General features: G+C 41.5%; 14 non-coding genes across 14 annotated transcripts; 9 read left to right on the forward strand and 5 right to left on the reverse strand.

Moving 5' to 3' along the window:
- Window positions 1-2030: 2030 nt before the first annotated feature.
- Window positions 2031-2194, reverse strand: LOC149678936 (U1 spliceosomal RNA). The gene has a single exon (XR_016366315.1). It is a non-coding gene; the product is annotated as a U1 spliceosomal RNA (small nuclear RNA).
- A 350-nt stretch (window positions 2195-2544) lies between these two features.
- Window positions 2545-2616, forward strand: TRNAW-CCA (transfer RNA tryptophan (anticodon CCA)). The gene has a single exon. It is a non-coding gene; the product is annotated as a tRNA-Trp (tRNA).
- Window positions 2617-2820: 204 nt separating this feature from the next.
- TRNAW-CCA (transfer RNA tryptophan (anticodon CCA)) lies at window positions 2821-2892 on the forward strand. The gene has a single exon. It is a non-coding gene; the product is annotated as a tRNA-Trp (tRNA).
- A 479-nt stretch (window positions 2893-3371) lies between these two features.
- TRNAW-CCA (transfer RNA tryptophan (anticodon CCA)) lies at window positions 3372-3443 on the forward strand. Its single transcript has one exon. It is a non-coding gene; the product is annotated as a tRNA-Trp (tRNA).
- A 66-nt stretch (window positions 3444-3509) lies between these two features.
- TRNAW-CCA (transfer RNA tryptophan (anticodon CCA)) lies at window positions 3510-3581 on the forward strand. The gene has a single exon. It is a non-coding gene; the product is annotated as a tRNA-Trp (tRNA).
- A 203-nt stretch (window positions 3582-3784) lies between these two features.
- TRNAW-CCA (transfer RNA tryptophan (anticodon CCA)) lies at window positions 3785-3856 on the forward strand. Its single transcript has one exon. It is a non-coding gene; the product is annotated as a tRNA-Trp (tRNA).
- Window positions 3857-4552: 696 nt separating this feature from the next.
- Window positions 4553-4716, reverse strand: LOC149678942 (U1 spliceosomal RNA). Its single transcript, XR_016366316.1, has one exon. It is a non-coding gene; the product is annotated as a U1 spliceosomal RNA (small nuclear RNA).
- A 350-nt stretch (window positions 4717-5066) lies between these two features.
- Window positions 5067-5138, forward strand: TRNAW-CCA (transfer RNA tryptophan (anticodon CCA)). Its single transcript has one exon. It is a non-coding gene; the product is annotated as a tRNA-Trp (tRNA).
- A 659-nt stretch (window positions 5139-5797) lies between these two features.
- LOC149678944 (U1 spliceosomal RNA) lies at window positions 5798-5961 on the reverse strand. The gene has a single exon (XR_016366309.1). It is a non-coding gene; the product is annotated as a U1 spliceosomal RNA (small nuclear RNA).
- Window positions 5962-6311: 350 nt separating this feature from the next.
- On the forward strand, window positions 6312-6383 carry TRNAW-CCA (transfer RNA tryptophan (anticodon CCA)). The gene has a single exon. It is a non-coding gene; the product is annotated as a tRNA-Trp (tRNA).
- A 658-nt stretch (window positions 6384-7041) lies between these two features.
- LOC149678946 (U1 spliceosomal RNA) lies at window positions 7042-7205 on the reverse strand. The gene has a single exon (XR_016366317.1). It is a non-coding gene; the product is annotated as a U1 spliceosomal RNA (small nuclear RNA).
- A 939-nt stretch (window positions 7206-8144) lies between these two features.
- TRNAW-CCA (transfer RNA tryptophan (anticodon CCA)) lies at window positions 8145-8216 on the forward strand. The gene has a single exon. It is a non-coding gene; the product is annotated as a tRNA-Trp (tRNA).
- Window positions 8217-8279: 63 nt separating this feature from the next.
- Window positions 8280-8351, forward strand: TRNAW-CCA (transfer RNA tryptophan (anticodon CCA)). Its single transcript has one exon. It is a non-coding gene; the product is annotated as a tRNA-Trp (tRNA).
- Window positions 8352-14203: 5852 nt separating this feature from the next.
- LOC149678949 (U1 spliceosomal RNA) lies at window positions 14204-14367 on the reverse strand. The gene has a single exon (XR_016366318.1). It is a non-coding gene; the product is annotated as a U1 spliceosomal RNA (small nuclear RNA).
- Window positions 14368-21148: the final 6781 nt, after the last annotated feature.

Consider the following 21148-nt stretch of genomic DNA (forward strand, 5'->3'; position numbering starts at 1 on the left):
ATATCCTCCACCTTGGGAAGAGGGTACCGTTCAGTATCCAACTGTGGATTCAAGGTAACTTTATAGTCGCCGCAAATTCGTGGTTTGGAGTCTTTCTTTAGGACGGTTACAATGGGCGTGGCCCAATCTGAATGTCGCACCGGCTCAATAATTCCCAACTCCTGTAATCGGATCAGTTCCTCGCCCACAGCATCTCGTAAGGCATAGGGTACTGGTCGAGCGGCCATGAAGCGGGGCGTAGCGTCCGCTTTCAAGTCCAAGCGAGCCTTATAGTTCTTCAATAACCCCAGTCCGGGTTTGAAAACGTCAGAATATTCCGTAAATAGATTGGTCAGCTCTTTGTCGAGCGTCTGCTTGGGCAGGGTTCCGCCAACGAGTTGGTTGATACTGTTCCGATCCAGAATTCGTAACTCTGAGAAAATCCAACTGCGTCCGCAAACGTTTGGACAGTGTTCCTTGGCGACTAGTAGCTCCAAGGTTTCAGAACGGTTTTGGTAAGTAACTAGTACCTGTGCCGCGTCCAGATCTCCAATTGAGTGTCCGGTAAATGATTCCAATACCGGGTCTACAGGACGTAGAGCGCTGAGACTACCGCCAGATAAGGCGTTCCAAGTCTTACGTGAGATGATCGTGTATGCAGCGCCGGTATCCAATTCTAGTTCGACTGGTTTGCCATTAACCCGAAATGGAAGTATTACAGGCGTCGGTGCCGGTGGCAGCGATCGCAGATGAAACATGGTATATTCCGGATTAGAGTTGCATGCGGCTGTTGCTCCTACCGTGTTAACTTTTCCCCTCGCCCTGAATGTTTGGTTACTCTTGGCTGGCTTTTGATCGGCAAGACATTTCTTTGCGAGGTGCCCAACTTTCTGGCATTTTCCGCAAACGGCGGATATAAAAGGACAGTTGGGTGGTGGGTGATCAACTCTTCCACATCGGGAGCATTCGCTGTGATTCTTGGGTGTAGAATGAGAGTTGTTCTGTGGCTTTGCCTTGTGGTTGAATTTGCGGTAGTATCTTTTTCCAGCGGTAGGTTGTTGTGCTATGGTAGTTTTGTTTACCTGTGGGATAGCGTTACTTGCAGGAGCTCCAGTCACTTTTACCTCTTGAGTATAACGTGAGGCTGACTCCATAGCTTGAGCTATCGCTACAACCTTATCGAATGTCGGGGATTCTTCTTCAAATAGCCGTTGTTGTATCATCTCATCACGAACTCCTAAGACGAACTGGTCGCGAAGTTCCCGATCCAAAGCGGTCTGGAAGTTACATGTTCCAGCCAGTCGCCGTAATGTAGCGACGTACGTAGGAATAGGTTCGGCGGGTGATCGCATACAGCTACGAAACTTGAAACTCTCCAAAATTTCCGATGGTTTTGGGCAGAAATGTGCCTTCAATGCGTCGACTAATATTGTAAAGGTGTTACTTGCATCATCCGGAGAATTCGGGGCCAGCAAGTCGTGCAACAGATTGAATATTTTCGGACCCACCGTCGTTAAAAAGATAGATTTCTTTTTACCTTCGTCGGTAATATCGTTAGCGGCAAAATAGTGTTTCAGCCTAGAGGAGTACCTCTCAAATGTTTCTATCGATTCGTCAAAAGGAGCAATAGTCCCGTGGGACGGCATTTTGCACCGTAATTCCGATCGCGGGCGTACCCGTCGACAACGAAACAAAGAAAAACAACAAGGCCGAGGCCTAACCGAAACGAGCACGAACCGAAAAGTCCGAAAGAAACACGGGGAACCGAAACAACATAAGACAACCCGCGGGAGCACGAGAAGATCCGTCGCCAATTTCTGTTGTATCTTTCATTAACGACGCAAGATTAATAACAACAGAAAGACTTTATTAAACCCGTATAACTTTAACCCGTACATACGTAGTTAGCTTACATATTTTTCTGCCTACTCATCATAGTCTCATAGCTTCTGGCTATAAGTTACTCTATACAAAATTAGTACACTAGCGCCATCTAATATCAAGTCCACAACATTATGTGATGTATGTTGAACTTTGAATTTCTTTACTTGTGGGGGTGAGCGCGAACGCACGACCCCCTCTACCAAAAATAGTACGCCCCACTGATCACGATTAGTGATAGTGGTGAGGGTCAACCCGATCGGAGTGCAGTGACCGAGTCTCGCCCCAGCTCGCCTCCTCAAAGATCAAGGCCGCAGCGACGCCAGGTAAGTATGATTAAATGGGAACTGACATTAGCTTATACATTAACGATGGAAAGCCAATATAAGAAGTAAATTCAATATTTATTACTAATTTTGGTTTTAAGTATCTTAAAGGGTTAATGTGAGAAGAGTTTTACCCTTAGAAAACCTAAATGATTTACGCTTGCACACTAATGCTATCCGTGGTATTGATAATACAACAATCAATATAACGCACTTTATTTGAAATTTTACATTAATGTTAATTTCAATTCCGAGTTATTGCGAGTTTATCAGCGAATTCTGCTTATTATACCTTCGTATAAGGGGCTTAGTTTTTCGCTTGTTTATAGAATTCTACCCGTCAAACTTTATTATAAGGGGCTAGGTGGCGCAATGGTAGCGCGTCTGACTCCAGATCAGGAGGCTGCGTGTTCGAATCACGTCCGGGTCAAAGGAATATTAAAATTTAGTTTTTCGCTTGTTTATAAAATTCTACCCGTTAAACCTTAGTACAAGGGGCTCGGTGGCGCAATTTCAGCGCGTCTGACTCCAGATCAGAAGGCTGCGTGTTCGTATCACGTCATGGTCAAAGAAATATTAAAATTTAGTTTTTCGCTTGTTTATAGAATTCTACCCGTTAAACCTTAATACGAGGGGCTCGGTGGCGCAATGGTAGCGCGTCTGACTCCAGATCAGATGGTTGCGTGTTCGAATCACGTCCGAGTCAAAGAAGTATTAAAACTTAGTTTTTCGCTTGACTATAGAGTTCTACCCGTTAAACGTTAGTACAAGGGGCTCGGTGGCGCAATGGTAGCGCTTCTGCCTCCAGATCAGAAGGCTGCGTGTTCGAATCACGCACGGGTCAAAAAATATTAAAATTTAGTTTTTCGCTTGATTATAGAATTCTACCCGTTAAACCTTACTACGAGGGGCACGGTGGCGCAATAGTAGCGCGTCTGACTCCAGATCAGAAGGCTGCGTGTTCGAATCACGTCCGGGTCAAAGGAATATTAAAATTTTGTTTTTCGCTTGATTATGGAATTCCACGCGTTAAACCTTAGTACAAGGGGCTCGGTGGCGCAATTTCAGCGCGTCTGACTCCAGATCAGAAGGCTGCGTGTTCGTATCACGTCATGGTCAAAGAAATATTAAAATTTAGTTTTTCGCTTGTTTATAGAATTCTACCCGTTAAACCTTAATACGAGGGGCTCGGTGGCGCAATGGTAGCGCGTCTGACTCCAGATCAGATGGTTGCGTGTTCGAATCACGTCCGAGTCAAAGAAGTATTAAAATTTAGTTTTTCGCTTGACTATAGAGTTCTACCCGTTAAACGTTAGTACAAGGGGCTCGGTGGCGCAATGGTAGCGCTTCTGACTCCAGATCAGAAGGCTGCGTGTTCGAATCACGCACGGGTCAAAAAATATTAAAATTTAGTTTTTCGCTTGATTGTAGAATTCTACCCGTTAAACCTTACTACGAGGGGCACGGTGGCGCAATAGTAGCGCGTCTGACTCCAGATCAGAAGGCTGCGTGTTCGAATCACGTCCGGGTCAAAGGAATATTAAAATTTTGTTTTTCGCTTGATTATGGAATTCCACGCGTTAAACCTTAGTACGAGGGGCTCGGTGGCGCAATAGTAGCGCGTCTGACTCCAGATCAGAAGGTTGCGTGTTCGAATCACGTCCGGGTCAAAGAAATATTAAAATTTAGTTTTAAATGATTCGATGTCCAGGAGCACCAAAAACCCCATGTTATTCCTATGGGAAAATCGGCGAAAATCTGTGAATTTTCATTTAACATTACGGGAGGGTGTGGGATCTTATCTAGAAGGGCCTACCGGCCCTCTAGAGTTAAGAATTTGATTGTGCTTTATAGACAAAGTTTAGGTTTTATACTTTCAATAAGGGTTAAGGTGAAGAGACGATAAATCATCGAAAATATGATCCAAGTATTTCGAGGACAATAGTTGAATTAAGAATTAGTGATTTCTTCTTGTAATACGGATAGTAAATACAGTTGAATTTTCTTACAGCAATAAACCATTTCGATGTAACTAAGAGGGAAAGGCACGGGGTAAAACTTTGCCTTCCATCTCGCTTTTTGGCGCCTGCGCTGTAGGCTTAGGGGATCTTGAGATTGCGCAGAGACAGCAACGTATCAACCCCCTAGAATGTCCCGATATTGAGGGTTGCCTACCCCCTTTTTACGTCGAAAAAGTCTATACGAAAGCTCTGTTTTGTTCTACGTTGTTTCACTACACATGCATGACGCACTGCATGTTTTTAAAATCTCACACACATCTTTATATGCAGATTCTATTTCAATTCAGAATACAATGAACGCGGTATGTTATGTGATGTATGTTGAACTTTGAATTTCTTTACTTGTGGGGGTGAGCGCGAACGCACGACCCCCTCTACCAAAAATAGTACGCCCCACTGATCACGATTAGTGATAGTGGTGAGGGTCAACCCGATCGGAGTGCAGTGACCGAGTCTCGCCCCAGCTCGCCTCCTCAAAGATCAAGGCCGCAGCGACGCCAGGTAAGTATGATTAAAATGGAACTGACATTAGCTTCTACATTAACGATGGAAAGCCAATATAAGAAGTAAATTCAATATTTATTACTAATTTTGGTTTTAAGTATCTTAAAGGGTTAATGTGAGAAGAGTTTTACCCTTAGAAAACCTATTTGATTTACGCTTGCACACTAATGCTATCCGTGGTATCGATAATACAACAATCAATATAACGCACTTTATTTGAAATTTTACATTAATGTTAATTTCAATTCCGAGTTATTGCGAGTTTATCAGCGAATTCTGCTTTTTAAACCTTCGTATAAGGGGCTTAGTTTTTCGCTTGTTTATAGAATTCTACCCGTTAAACCTTAGTACCAGGGGCTCGGTGGCGCAATGGTAGCGCGTCTGACTCCAGATCAGAAGGTTGCGTGTTCGAATCACGTCCGGGTCAAAGAAATATTAAAATTTAGTTTTAAATGATTCGATGTCCAGGAGCACCAAAAGCCCCTTGTTATTCCTATGGGAAAATCGGCGAAAATCTGTGAATTTTCATTTAACATTACGGGAGGGTGTTAAGAATTTGATTGTGCATTATAGACAAAGTTTAGGTTTTATACTTTCAATAAGGGTTAAGGTGAAGAGACGATAAATCATCGAAAATATGATCCAAGTATTTCGAGGACAATAGTTGAATTAAGAATTAGTGATTTCTTCTTGTAATACGGATAGTAAATACAGTTGAATTTTCTTACAGCAATAAACCATTTCGATGTAACTAAGAGGGAAAGGAACGGGGTAAAACTTTGCCTTCCATCTCGCTTTTTTGGCGCCTGCGCTGTAGGCTTAGGGGATCTTGAGATTGCGCAGAGACAGCAACGTATCAACCCCCTAGAATGTCCCGATATTGAGGGTTGCCTACCCCCTTTTTACGTCGAAAAAGTCTATACGAAAGCTCTGTTTTGTTCTACGTTGTTTCACTACACATGCATGACGCACTGCATGTTTTTAAAATCTCACACACATCTTTATATGCAGATTCTATTTCAATTCAGAATACAATGAACGCGGTATGTCATGTGATGTATGTTGAACTTTGAATTTCTTTACTTGTGGGGGTAAGCGCGAACGCACGACCCCCTCTACCAAAAATAGTACGCCCCACTGATCACGATTAGTGATAGTGGTGAGGGTCAACCCGATCGGAGTGCAGTGACCGAGTCTCGCCCCAGCTCGCCTCCTCAAAGATCAAGGCCGCAGCGACGCCAGGTAAGTATGATTAAAATGGAACTGACATTAGCTTCTACATTAACGATGGAAAGCCAATATAAGAAGTAAATTCAATATTTATTACTAATTTTGGTTTTAAGTATCTTAAAGGGTTAATGTGAGAAGAGTTTTACCCTTAGAAAACCTATTTGATTTACGCTTGCACACTATTGCTATCCGTGGTATCGATAATACAACAATCAATATAACGCACTTTATTTGAAATTTTACATTAATGTTAATTTCAATTCCGAGTTATTGCGAGTTTATCAGCGAATTCTGCTTTTTAAACCTTCGTATAAGGGGCTTAGTTTTTCGCTTGTTTATAGAATTCTACCCGTTAAACCTTAGTACCAGGGGCTCGGTGGCGCAATGGTAGCGCGTCTGACTCCAGATCAGAAGGTTGCGTGTTCGAATCACGTCCGGGTCAAAGAAATATTGAAATTTAGTTTTAAATGATTCGATGTCCAGGAGCACCAAAAACCCCTTGTTATTCCTATGGGAAAATCGGCGAAAATCTGTGAATTTTCATTTAACATTACGGGAGGGTGTTAAGAATTTGATTGTGCATTATAGACAAAGTTTAGGTTTTATACTTTCAATAAGGGTTAAGGTGAAGAGACGATAAATCATCGAAAATATGATCCAAGTATTTCGAGGACAATAGTTGAATTAAGAATTAGTGATTTCTTCTTGTAATACGGATAGTAAATACAGTTGAATTTTCTTACAGCAATAAACCATTTCGATGTAACTAAGAGGGAAAGGCACGGGGTAAAACTTTGCCTTCCATCTCGCTTTTTGGCGCCTGCGCTGTAGGCTTAGGGGATCTTGAGATTGCGCAGAGACAGCAACGTATCAACCCCCTAGAATGTCCCGATATTGAGGGTTGCCTACCCCCTTTTTACGTCGAAAAAGTCTATACGAAAGCTCTGTTTTGTTCTACGTTGTTTCACTACACATGCATGACGCACTGCATGTTTTTAAAATCTCACACACATCTTTATATGCAGATTCTATTTCAATTCAGAATACAATGAACGCGGTATGTTATGTGATGTATGTTGAACTTTGAATTTCTTTACTTGTGGGGGTGAGCGCGAACGCACGACCCCCTCTACCAAAAATAGTACGCCCCACTGATCACGATTAGTGATAGTGGTGAGGGTCAACCCGATCGGAGTGCAGTGACCGAGTCTCGCCCCAGCTCGCCTCCTCAAAGATCAAGGCCGCAGCGACGCCAGGTAAGTATGATTAAAATGGAACTGACATTAGCTTCTACATTAACGATGGAAAGCCAATATAAGAAGTAAATTCAATATTTATTACTAATTTTGGTTTTAAGTATCTTAAGTAAGGTTCTCACTTGACCGAAAATCTCGACGGAAACGAACCGCCAGCGGTTGCAAATTTTTCTTACCGCTGTCCGCCAGCGGTAGAGCGTTCTCACTTGCAGCGGAACTTAAAATAATGCTGACAATTTATTGGGTCGACGGATCGAAACCGACAGGGCGGTAAAGGGTTGTAAGCAAAGGTAAACAAAGAAAATGGAGGATTTGAGTGACTCTGAGTTTTCCAATAATATTATAAATACATTATGTATTTATAATTATATTAATCTCTTGTACGTAATGTACAAACATTATCACAAGAGTGGTAGAAAGCGTTTTTGGGTTCGAGATCTGTTTCTGAAGCGGCAACAGCAAGGATACCAAGTTGAAATCTCCAGGGACATATGACAGTGACGTATCTACAACGTGCATTTTCATTGGCTGACTTTTTCTATTTACGCCGGGTACGGCCGAAAAACTAGAACACGTTTTAAGCCCGACCGAAATGAGCGGAACGGCAGTTCCGTCGTGCTCGGCGTTAAAGTTTTCGGTCAACCCAAGTTACGCCGGCTTTCCGTCGTGTTTTCGGTCAAGTGAGAACCCTACTTTAAAGGGTTAATGTGAGAAGAGTTTTACCCTTAGAAAACCTATTTGATTTACGCTTGCACACTAATGCTATCCGTGGCATCGATAATACAACAATCAATATAACGCACTTTATTTGAAATTTTACATTAATGTTAATTTCAATTCCGAGTTATTGCGAGTTTATCAGCGAATTCTGCTTTTTAAACCTTCGTATAAGGGGCTTAGTTTTTCGCTTGTTTATTGAATTCTACCCGTTAAACCTTATTATCAGGGGCTAGGTGGCGCAATGGTAGCGCTTCTGACTCCAGATCAGGAGGCTGCGTGTTCGAATCACGCCCGGGTCAAAAAATATAAAATTTAGTTTTCGCTTGATTATAGAATTCTACCCGTTAAACGTTAGTACAAGGGGCTCGGTGGCGCAATAGTAGCGCGTCTGACTCCAGATCAGAAGGCTGCGTGTTCGAATCACGTCCGGGTCAAAGGAATATTAAAATTTAGTTTTTCGTTTTGCCGCTCTTTAGAGCAGGGAAAACGGTGTTTCTGCCCTCTGTTGGCTGGTCGGCTGGCTGGATATGTTGTGACTGGATATGTTGTGACCTGATAAATTTTGTCATAAATGAGCATTTCAAATTTTAAATTTCCCGCGAATTTTCAACTTGAAATTCACCCGTAGTCCACGTTACACCTCATAGGTGGCGTAACGTATTTTATTTCAATGGAAATTATTTTTCTGTCGGTGCGGGGCCTCGAACCTGCGATGTGCCGATCCATACCAGACGCCAGTGAAGACGCCGAAGACTCTACCAATCGACCCACGCTCGCTTAGTACAAAACCCGAGTTAAGTTAGACTGTAGAGTAGAGAGAGGTAGAATTATGTGGATCCCCACCCACCCTCTCCTTCCCGACGCGCGCCAACCAGCTGCAGCTGGATTTTGTAAGTGGGAGAGGAGAGAGAGTAGAGAGAATGACTGCCTAGCGCGTGCCAATAATTTTTCGCAATGTGATTTAAATCAATGAAACATACTCATTTAAAGTTAAATAATTATAATTAGCTAATATGATTATTATATTTAAAAAAATTATATTATTAAAGTAATAAATTTAACGATAGTTGTTGAGAGATTCAATAGAGGGCAACATGAGATATCATAAATACTAGTTTGTTTTGGTTTTTTGTTGTCTCTCTGCCTCCTATATTGCAAGGTCCAAGGCTTAACGGATGATCGATGATTAGATAGTTTAATCAGGTGTTTAAATGTAACTTAATCCCGGCGATACCATTAATGACAAACGCAATCAACATACTCATGGTTAAATTAAAGTTAATTAAATTGAATTGCTCAAAGATAATTATAAAATTAAATCAACAACTCAACTATCTGCTCAACGATATGCGATCATTAAAAATATTAACAGTAAGTTCATACCCCGTTTTCATGGACAAATTAGGTAGAGAGGGCCAAGAATGGGGGAAACTACGAGTCTCGAGATAGGGTATTTTTGACACTCATGAAACTAAAACTTGGCATTTGATTTCATTCACCGCTCTATCACCTTTGTTTGGAATAAGTAAAGTTCAGACCTCAAATCATTTTAAATTAACTCTTACGCAGTTCCCAAGCTTGTTAAAACCCGTGAAAAAAATGCAAATAAATAATGAACTCCTGAAATTTTGTAAAACAATTTTATTCAATAAATTTGTAAGATTCTATCACATTTTAAGGAACTTAAAAATATCACTTCAGCCTTATTTGCGCCATTACATTCCGTCCTTTTTATTCCATTTCAAATAATTTGGAATTTATAATCTTGGTAAAAGATTGTTAATAAATTTTTGGTCTTTAGGCACATCAATAACAAAACAGTCATCTTCCAGCTTAGAATAAATTCCAAAATGACAACTTTGAAGTCCTAAAAGGCCCAAACTAAGTTGCACTTGCCCATAATACATTTGTTAGGGTTTCAAAGAAAATGTTCCGTCCTTCTTGAGGACTGTTTCTAAGTTTCCTTTTTCACCAATGACTGGACTATTCCGTCAGGGGAACACCCCAAGAATGGATAAGAAGGGTGACTTCAAAACCAATCTTCGGTACTTATAAATTAGACTTTTTTTAAAGCAACAAGTGTTTTTAGCCATATCGTAGTATACGATAGGCTCTTAGTTTGACCCGAGCCGTCGTAGTAGTAGTAGTAGTGGCCGGGGTTGTCGCTTCGTTATCGTCTGATTTTAGCTTAAAAGGAACTTTATATTACCACAACCCACCCATAGGGGTTACTGGGCTCGGTTAGAGATTAAATTATAATTAAAATTTTTTCAGGTCAGACCCGGGAATCGAACCCGGGTCGCTGGCGTAGTAGACAAACGTTCTAACCACTAAACCATAGAGACTTCATAGAAACTCCGAGTTTTTTATTATTTATTTTTATCTCTAAAATGTCGGGGTGATATGGGGTGGGGTACCTCTTAATCTGTGGGGTCGGAAACTTTTGAATTTTTATCTGTGGGGTCGGATACTTATGAATTTGTATGTTTGGGGTTTTTATATTTATTTTCTTTTTATGTATGTGCTAATTAAATAGATAACGATTTTTCTACCGCGCTCCTCATGTGTTTCGTTCTCGTTCGGTAGCTATCGTCATCTATGTTATATTTGACTGGAACGTTTTGGCGGTTAATTCAAATGTGGGTTTAGATAGAGCTAACATAGTGTTAAATGAGCGTTATGCGTTTGATCATTTTAGCATTGCTAAAGGTAATTCGAGGGGATAATCACTAAAATGCGTAATCACTATAACTAAACTTTCTCTTTCAAAAGTTTCTGGGCATAAGTCCTTGTTAGAAATTTATAAGATGCGATAAGTGTGCATCGGCATAAGTCTATGTTGTAAACTCATCGAGGGGATTATCACTAAAAACTATCTGTTCTTCGATTCGCCGGAAAATTAGAATTACAGCATAAGTAAATTTATACGGTTATAATTTAATCACTGTTTAGAGTGGGGGATTTTATGCACGGTAAATCATTTAAGCATTTTAAAAGATAGCGCTATTCACTCATTAGGGTAAGGTATAGAGGGGTTATCCACTCATTAGGGTAGGGTATAGAGGGGCTATTCACTCGTACGATATGGCTACTATTACGAGCCCTTGGGCCGTCTTGTTTTCGTTTGTAATTCCATACTGTGTGAATTCATTTCCCTTAAAGTTTGACTGAAGAGCTTTTTGAATTTTTTCAGTAGGATCTTTTGGAAAATATGTGTAATACTTGTAGCAATTTTGACAAGAGAGAGAGCAACAGGTACTAAACAAAACGAAAACAGTATTACCAATTTTTATACTCATGTTATGACCAAGGCTTAAGAGTTTACATAACTAATCTGGTTAATATTAGGGTGATTAGGTTTTCAACACTTACCATTTTTGAAAATATTCTCTTCTGAAAATTGTGGTTCATTCATTGCAAGAAATTTCGAGTACTAATTTTCATTTGGCACTGAAATATCAGTTTGAACGTCACATACACTGCCGCTGAAGCAGGTCTCAGGCCTGCCATTTTGTTTCCCCTAGATCAAGCTCAGCGTTTTCTCCGCACGGTGGAACTCGGGTTCAATGGAAGCGCCCCTTCGCGTGTGTGATTGTGATAGGGTGAGTTGCTTGTAGCGCCATCTACATGGGGCGAGGTAAACTAAAATATTACTAACTCAATGTTAACACTCGAAATTAAGCAGCTTTGAGCGCGGTCTGTACTTGGGAGGGAGACAACGCGGGTTCAAATCCCGCCGGGGACGTTTTATATTTTATTAATTTTTATTAATTTCCGTATTAATTAATGGCAGGAAAAGTGTTTGTAAAATAAAGAGATGTTTATTAACAGAGAATTAAAATATTTGCAAGATGAAACATTACGGTATTTATTTTTTGTTCAGATTGAATAGCTCCTTCGCTCGCCGATAGGGGCGCCACGTATCAAAAACCCTATCACACACGCGAAGGGGTGGGATGGAAATTTTGTACGGTATTTATTTTTTGTTCAGATTGAATAGCTCCTTCGCTCGCCGATAGGGGCGCCACGTATCAAAAACCCTATCACACACGCGAAGGGGTGGGATGGAAATTTTGAACAGGTAGTTTTGTCATATATTATTAACCAATATTGTTTTTCAGGATATCTAACAAGTCATGAACTAAGTTAGGACATTTTCAACGGTCTGAAATCAAAATTGACTTTGTGCCGTTTAACTCGGCTGTTATACAAATACGAGAGAGTTCAGAAATGCCATCTAATGTGAAAGAAACATCAGCCGAAAAGATGAGAAGGCTACGTTTGAATCCAGAATACAGAGAAAGAGAAAAAGCACAAAGACTAGAGAGATATGCGGCAAGAAAGAAGCTAGAGAGGCAGTTGGTGTTCGAATCTCAGGGCCCATCTACCAGTCAAAGTTCTTTCACTCCGATTTAAAACGTCGAGATTTTAAATCCTAAATATCAGTATTTTTTCGACTTTTGTCTCGAAATATTTCTTTCGTGTGTTGTCAGCACGCTTAAAACTAGGTTATAGATTTCCGCAAAATCACTCCAGTATAGGAACCAGGGTCATGCTGAGAACCAAAGCTAGAACAAATTTTATATTGAATAAGCTGCCGTCGAACATAGCGAGTTGCCAATCCTGTAAGCCTGAGAAAAATTTCCTCACTAAGTTTTTACTTTCGCGAGTTTTAGAGGTTCGGAAAAGTATTGGTCCGACCCTGCCTGGCAGGCTGGGCGTCCCTTCAACCACATTTTTATTTATTAATTATTTCCTTACTGTTTTTACTTTCGCGCGTTTTAGAGGTTCGGAAAAGTATTGGTCCGACCCTAGCTGGCAGGCTGGGCCTCCTTTCAACCCCATTTTTAGTTCTAAAATTGTTTTATACTAAATTAAAATATATAAAATTGTTTTTAAATTAACTTTTTTTGGCAAAAATATTATGAGATTTTTGTAAGTTTTTTCGGTTCCAGCTTCTCTGATTAATTAACGCTTAGTACGTCATAATCAAAAAGGAATGAGGTTGTTTTTGGCGGTAATATATATCGGGCCTGCCTTCTATTCAGTACGATTTTCTCTGTTCTTTATCTCCACCATCCGTTTCCGTGTCCCGTCTAGCGTTGTTCTTTAGGGCTTATGCAAATTACTTCATTTCTATTGCGTCAAGTTTCAAGAGAACATAACTTGTTGCATATTGCTATTAGCGTGCAATCAATGAATAATTTTAGTACCCAAACGCATCAATTATCCCACAAATATTAGGTTTGCAACAAAAATATCAAGAAAATTGTTCCAGTTCATAGGACAGAAGTTGATTATTTACTTGTTTCATAATCTATAACCCAAAATCAAGCTAGATTATTTTTATTCATAATTGCAATGATATTTGATATTTAAAAGAAAAAAAATAACCGTAAAGTATATATGCCGGGGTCACCTTACAATAAATTTAGCTAGCCAAGGCAAAACGTTAATATGGCCGGGGCCATCTTGTTCGCTTGATTATAGAATTCTACCCGTTAAACCTTAGTACGAGGGGCACGGTGGTGCAATAGTAGCGCGTCTGACTCCAGATCAGAAGGCTGCGTGTTCGAATCACGTCCGGGTCAAAGAAATATTAAAATTTAGTTTTAAATGATTCGATGTCCAGGAGCACCAAAAACCCCATGCTATTCCTATGGGAAAATCGCCGAAAATCTGTGAATTTTGATTTAACATTACGGGAGGGTGTGGGATCTTATCTAGAAGGGCCTACCGGCCCTCTAGAGTTAAGAATTTGATTGTGCTTTATAGAGAAAGTTTAGGTTTTATACTTTCAATAAGGGTTAAGGTGAAGAGACGATAAATTATCGAAAATATGATCCAAGTATTTCGAGGACAATAGTTGAATTAAGAATTAGTGATTTCTTCTTGTAATACGGATAGTAAATACAGTTGAATTTTCTTACAGCAATAAACCATTTCGATGTAACTAAGAGGGAAAGGCATGGGGTAAAACTTTGCCTTCCATCTCGCTTTTTGGCGCCTGCGCTGTAGCCTTAGGGGATCTTGAGATTGCGCAGAGACAGCAACGTATCAACCCCTAGAATGTCCCGATATTGAGGGTTGCCTACCCCCTTTTTACGTCGAAAAAGTCTATACGAAAGCTCTGTTTTGTTCTACGTTGTTTCACTACACATGCATGACGCAATGCATGTTTTTAAAATCTCACACACTTCATTAGATGCAGATTCTATTTCAATTCAGAATACAATGAACGCGGTAAGTTATGTGATGTATGTTGAACTTTGAATTTGTTTACTTGTGGGGGTGAGCGCGAACGCACGACCCCCTCTACCAAAAATAGTACGCCCCACTGATCACGATTAGTGATAGTGGTGAGGGTCAACCCGATCGGAGTGCAGTGACCGAGTCTCGCCCCAGCTCGCCTCCTCAAAGATCAAGGCCGCAGCGACGCCAGGTAAGTATGTTTAAAGTGGAACTGACATTAGCTTATACATTAACGATGGAAAGCCAATATAAGAAGTAAATTCAATATTTATTACTAATTTTGGTTTTAAGTATCTTAAAGGGTTAATGTGAGAAGAGTTTTACCCTTAGAAAACCTATTTGATTTACGCTTGCACACTAATGCTATCCGTGGTATTGATAATACAACAATCAATATAACGCACTTTATTTGAAATTTTACATTAATGTTAATTTCAATTCCGAGTTATTGCGAGTTTATCAGCGAATTCTGCTTATTAAACCTTCGTATGAGGGGCTTAATTTTTCGCTTGTTTATAGAATTCTACCCGTTAAACCTTATTATAAGGGGCTAGGTGGCGCAATGGTAGCGCGTCTGACTCCAGATCAGAAGGCTTTGTGTTCAGGGCCGTCGAGAGAGGGGGGCAATTCGGTTCATTTTCCCGGGGCCCATACCTCTCGAAAGCCCGGCCGGGTCTCGACCTTTGTTAATTCTAGTGGATAGTGGTTGTGAAAATATAAATATGGAACATAAAATATGTTTTCTTCAACTGAGTTTAAAGGGAATGTGAAGTTTCCGGTGGACCGTTGAATTTTTTTGAAAAAGGCACCCGACCCCCTCCCCCACAATCATTGACACTTTAAACAGTAAAAGGCCAAAAAGAGAATGAAGAGTGGTAGTTTTATCACTTGAGAATTCTCTTAAATTCCTCTCAGTCCCTTATTCTCCCCTTTTCTCAATAAGCATGAATCACTCAAAGTAAAATATAATTTCTGCTGCGCTATAGCCAAGTGGCAATATGTTTTATATAAAGTGCATAAAACTCAAACATATTTATATGAAACTTGTTCGTACATGGGATCTCAGAACCTTTACGGCATATTTTTTCACGTTAGTGTTTTTGTTACGATCTCACTTCTTTACAAAGGTATAGTTTTTAAAGTGAGAACTAGAAAAATATTTAAAGAAATTTCAGTATTTTTAAATTTTTCCTTACTTTTTATATAGAATACTTAATAAATTCGAAATTTTAGGATTCTACCTCTTCTAGAAGTACCTTAGAATTTTCATGATCAGTCAGTGAGTGAAACAAGGAAAATTTGACTAAGTAATATCGTAAACTATATTAGGTACAAACTTATAATTTGGCGATAGAGACAGGCTCAATAAGTTTTATTTGTTAGTGAAACTTCCGAATTTTACCTTTAACCATAACGAAGATACAGGGCTCAAAATTGCCTAAGTTTGCTACGAGAAAAGAGTGTTTGGAGTGCTTTTGGCGAGTGCACGGAGTCCTTAATTTGTTGGACCCACTGCTGTGCACCCAGATATTTTCCCTCCCGATGAGTTGGTGCATTTTTCTAGGGGCCCGACTCATAACCATTCCCGGGGCCCACAAAGTCTCTCGACGGCCCTGTGCGTGTTCGAATCATGGGGTGGCAGCGGAACGAGCATACGCTTGTAAAACTAGCAGGTGGGTCTAAGAAAGTTCTATTGCACCGCGCAACAGTCCTCGTCGGAGTCCCGACAGAGACTTAACCTCTTGACCAAAAGTCAAGGGGGAAGGAACCCTTAGACCCGACTCGAGACCCTGTGTCTATAAAAGGAGGGGCCGGGGACGAGGAGGATATCTTATATCTTTTTGGCTCCAGCGACGAAGGAGGAAGGCCCGAGCACCTTTTTGTTTATTTGACTTTAAAAGTTTTTACATTGTAATATTTTGGAGAGATGGCTGGGTGAGTCGAAAATAAAGTTTGATTGGAAAAGTACTTGTATTCACTCTAGGTAAGCCTACCAGTTTGTGGGGCTTACAAACTGGCGCCCAACGTGGGGCTTGGAGAACATAGAGTAATACATGTACTTAGTTTAATTTTTATCTCGAAAATTTAAATCGAAAGAGTGAGGGTCGTTAGTCGAGTTGTTGATTGAAAGTTAGTTTAGTTTTTAAATTAGTGATTTTAGTATAGTGATAGGCGTATTCAAATTGAGTTGGATAACCGAACTCAAGGAGAAAATGAACCATTGACTCAGTACATCCATTGTTTATTGGAGTATTCTCACCGATTAGAAACACCGGAGTCTGAGTCGGTATCAGCGCGTCCTACGGCAGTGTCATCCGACATACCGTAGAATGCTAAGGGGAAAAGCTTTCGCTACCCTTGCTGAATTGGCTGAGGAGGCTAAGATTATTCAATCTGATCTCCTGGCCGAGATAATGTACAGACCCCCACTGTCAATGGCGGAATCCTTAGAACCTGGTTTGGCATATGGGGCAGTCAGTTTCCTCAAATGTAAACGCATTTTCGGAAAATCAGGTGGGAGTAGGTTTAGCAGCCTTAGATCCGTACTCTTATTTTAGAGTACAGAGACAGTCGTTGAGCGGAGTGAACACTCGCTCGGGTAAAAGAGCAGATGCTACTTTTAATGCGCATTCCAATGGCGGAAATCCAGACCAAAGGAAAGGTAACCGTAGTATGGGGCGCTGTTTTAAGTGCAACCAGCTCGGGCATTTCCAAAGGGATTGCAATAATCCGGGAAATGGGAAGCCGAGGCAATTAACCAAGATAATCGGAAATCCGAATTATTCTTGGGAGGGGCCTCGGTATGGTTTTAGAAATAAAATAACGAGGGCCAAAAGACAGGCAAGAAATTCGAAAAGTCGAATTTTCGCGCCATCGGTTAATCGCTGTTCCGATTTTGGCGGGAAAACTCCCCCATTATTGAGATTTCAAGCTATGGGGCAATCGTTCCTTGGCTACGTTCAGTAACTGCTAGCGTACGCAGCGCTGCGCGCATCGGAGACCGATTTTTTTACTGTACGGTTTTTCGCACTTCCGGTTTCTACGTCACGCTACGCATCGATGGGACACCGATCGTAGCGGCTCGAAGAGCAGGTTTTTTCGATGCGAATCGGATTTATGACGCCATTAATTGAAGTTCGCCATGGCGAACAATCCAGTCCAAAGCCACTAGCGAAACAATAACACATTTTTCTTTTTAGATCTTTTCAAATCAACTGGAATTAAAGTTAATTCCGTTTCATCGTCGTTAGATAGTTCATTTAATAACAAAAATAACAGTTAAGTTTTCGTTTTCGACTCAATCCAAGATCTGTAGCAGACGCCATCATGGAAACTATCATCAAACGCAACAGAGAGAGAAAAAACGTTCAGTGACGTCTGACGTCACTCTGACGTAGCGCTCGGATAAAATCACATCGGTAGCGGTAACGGCTTTTTCCGATTTCCAGTTACTGAACGTAGCCCTTGGCTTGTTAGACAGCGGATCGTCAGTTTCTTTGTTGGGCGATGAATTCATACCCATGTTTGAAGAACGCGAAATGGCGATAAAAGCTAATAGGACAATGGTTAGTTTCGGTCGCGGCACATGCCGCGTAGCCGGAGATATCCGTCTCCAGGTATATTGGCCCGGAGGGAAAAGAAGGCAGCGCTTTCTTATTGTCCGAGGTCTTACACCCTCAGTTATTTTCGGGAGAGATTTTCTTCGAGGAACGGGGATAGACATTAGGTTAAGTGAAGGTGGGTGGTCAATCGGCCCCTTCCCTCAAAAAGTCATCCCGTTCGATACCGAAGAAATGGAAAAAGGGGCGTCTAATTGCTTTGGCGAAATCTTCAAAAGCGAAAAAGACCCCTTAAATGTGTTAAAAGCTTTAGCGTCGAAATCGACCTGTAGCAAAGATGAAAGAGCTAGGTTGGTGGATATGCTTTCGGAATTCCAAAGTATATTCACAAAGAAACCCGGCGAAACCTCGCTAATTGAGCACTCTATAGAGACGGGCGACGCTAGGCCTATAGCGTGTCATCCCCGTCCGGTTAGCAATAAGAAGAGGGAGGAAATAGACAGGGCTTTTGATGAGTTGTTGGAATTGGGAGTTATACGACCATCGAATAGTCCCTGGGCGTCCCCGATAGTTCTTGTTGAGAAAGCTAACCCAAAGCCGGGTGAGATCAAACGGCTTTGTGTAGACGTGCGGAGGTTAAATGACGTGACTACCGCCGATAGGTATCCAATGCCTTCGATACCAGATATCTTAGCGTATTTAGGGAAGGCGCGGTACTTTACGACTATAGATTTGACAAAGGGCTTCCTTCAAGTTAAGATGAAAAATAGCGATATACAAAAGACAGCTTTCGTGTGCCATAGGGGACTTTACGAATTCGTAAAGATGCCCTTTGGACTTAAAAACGCACCGGCAACTTTCATGCGATTAGTTCACCGTGTTTTAGGACCCTGTAAATGGAATTTCGCTCTCGGTTTTTATGATGATATCACCATATATTCCGAGACGTTTGAGGATCATTTGATTCACATTCGAGAAATTCTAGGCCGCCTTAAAGATGCCGGATTAACTATTAATCCGAGCAAGGTGCAACTTTGCACGAATACCGTTAATCTTCTCGGTTATAAGGTTGGTCCAGGGCGCTGTATGCCAAACCCGGATAAGTTTCGAGCGATTGAGGAATTCCCGATCCCTCGAGACGTGAAATCATTACAAAGATTTCTTGGCATGATAGGTTATTACCGCCAGTTTATACCGAACTTTGCGGGAATAGCTCGTCCTTTGTATAACCTATTTAAGAAGGATTCCACGTGGCGTTGGGAGGAAACCCATACCAACGCTATGAGGGAGTTAGTGGAAAAGATAAAGAGTACCTCGGAATTAGCTCTCCCGGATTTGAATAAGAAATTTCTTATTCAAACCGATGCTAGTAGCCACGGCTTGGGTGCAGTATTGGCACAAGAGACAGATAGAGGATTAATGCCTATCTGGTTTATAAGTCGTGGGCTGACTCCAGCAGAGCGTAATTATTCCACTACAGAGTTAGAATGTCTTGCAGTAGTATTCGCTCTCAAGAAATTTAAAATGTATGTTGAAGGTACTGATGTGATAATCGAAACCGACCATCAGGCCCTTCAATGGCTTAAAAAGATGAAAGAGCCAGTTGGAAGATTAGCCCGCTGGTCTCTAGGCCTCCAACCATTTAATTACGAGGTGCGATACCGCCCTGGTAAATTAAATTTGGTAGCCGATGCTCTAAGTCGGGCTCCAATCGAAACCGATTTGGCCGACGAAGAAGCCGTCATATTGGTTGCAAATGAAGTAGTAGGGGTAACACACCCAAGTTGGGTTTACCTTTTAATAGAGAGGTGATAATAAAATCCCAAGCTACTGATCCAGAGTTATCTCGTTTAATCGAGGAGTTAGAGCGTGTTAGAAGCTCTGTAGACCCGGAAACGGCAATAAAGGCCGGGGCAGTATTGGATCAGTATGTAATGGATCAAGACGGTCTTCTATTAAGATACTTCGCACCATGGGACGAGGAAGATGAGGATGCCCTAGAGAAAGCTTGGAAGGTAGTACTACCTCGAAGCTTGAGGCTAGAGGCAATTAAATATTTTCACGACGAGCCCCTTGCCGGCCACCTGGGTGTTTGTAAAACGTATAAACGTTTACAATCCCGAGTCACGTGGTCGGGTATGAAGCGCGACGTTTTGAAGTATGTTCGGGGTTGTGAGATGTGTCAAAAATCGAAGCCATCTGCACAATTAAAGCCCGGACTGCTATCAAGCGTTCGTAGCGAAAGACCGTGGGAATTAGTGACCTGTGATCTCATGGGTCCCTATACCCGCAGCTCCAAGGGTAATCAATACCTGCTCGTCATCGTAGATCATTTCACTAAGTGGGTAGAAACCTACCCCTTACGAAAAATGACTACGGCGAAAATATGGGAGAAGTTATTTGAAGTTTTCTGTCGATTTGGATTCCCAAAGGAACTGATTACTGATAATGCTTCTGTGTTTTCCAGTCCGAAATTCAAGGAGACATGTAAAAGATTGGGTATACGCCCGAAAAATACATCTCCGTATCATGCTCAGGCAAACATTACTGAGCGCATGAATAGGAATATCAAGCCTATGATTATTTCTTATATTGAGAAACATAGGGATTGGGATGCCCGTATTCCTGAGTTAGGCTTCGCCTTAAGGTCGGCTGAAAACAGCTCGACTGGGTTCACGCCCGCGGCGATGAATTTCGGTAGGGAGCTCTGCGCTCCACTAGATTGGGAATTGGAACCGGTAAATATTTACCAGAACCGAAACCCAGATCTATACGCTGAGAGACTGAAGGTTAGGCTGCATGATGTCATCGATCATACAAGGCTTAACATGCAGGACTCGAAGCTAAAGCAGAAACTGCACTACGACAAGCGTCGGAGGCACGTGTATTTTCGACGTGGCGACCTTGTTTTGCGCCGTACGCACCCACTTTCCGATGCGAGTCGTGGTTTCACGGCTTCGCTCGCGAAAAAGTACGACGGCCCATTCGTAGTGCAGGAAAGAACTACCCCGTTGACGTACAGGTTGGAGGAGGAAACTACGCGAAAATTCGCTGGTATCTCTCACGTTTCAAACCTGAAACGGTACACTCCACCTTGGACGGGAGACTCTCCGCAGGATGGCGAAATCACAGGTGAAAACTCACCTATCGATATAGCTAAGCCTAAACGTAATAGGAGAGAGCGGAGAGAGAGCGAAAAGAGCCCCCCTAGGCATTCGTACAATTTACGTTCTAACAGAGGAAACCCTTTGTAAAGTTTTTGGGTGGGGGAACACTCTTTTGATTTTCGATTCCGAGATTTTATAGGAACCCCTATAAATATTCGATGACTAATTTATTTGGCGCATACGCGCAATTTAAATAGTTGTACATGCACATGCAATTGCGGCAAGGACGTGGCTAGGAGCAGGTCCCGGCGT

The sequence above is a fragment of the Phalangium opilio genome, unplaced genomic scaffold (genome assembly GCF_054372755.1).
Source record: "Phalangium opilio isolate 3A_F unplaced genomic scaffold, DU_Popi_V2 ptg000042l_1, whole genome shotgun sequence".
NCBI classification, from domain to species: Eukaryota; Metazoa; Arthropoda; class Arachnida; order Opiliones; family Phalangiidae; genus Phalangium; species Phalangium opilio.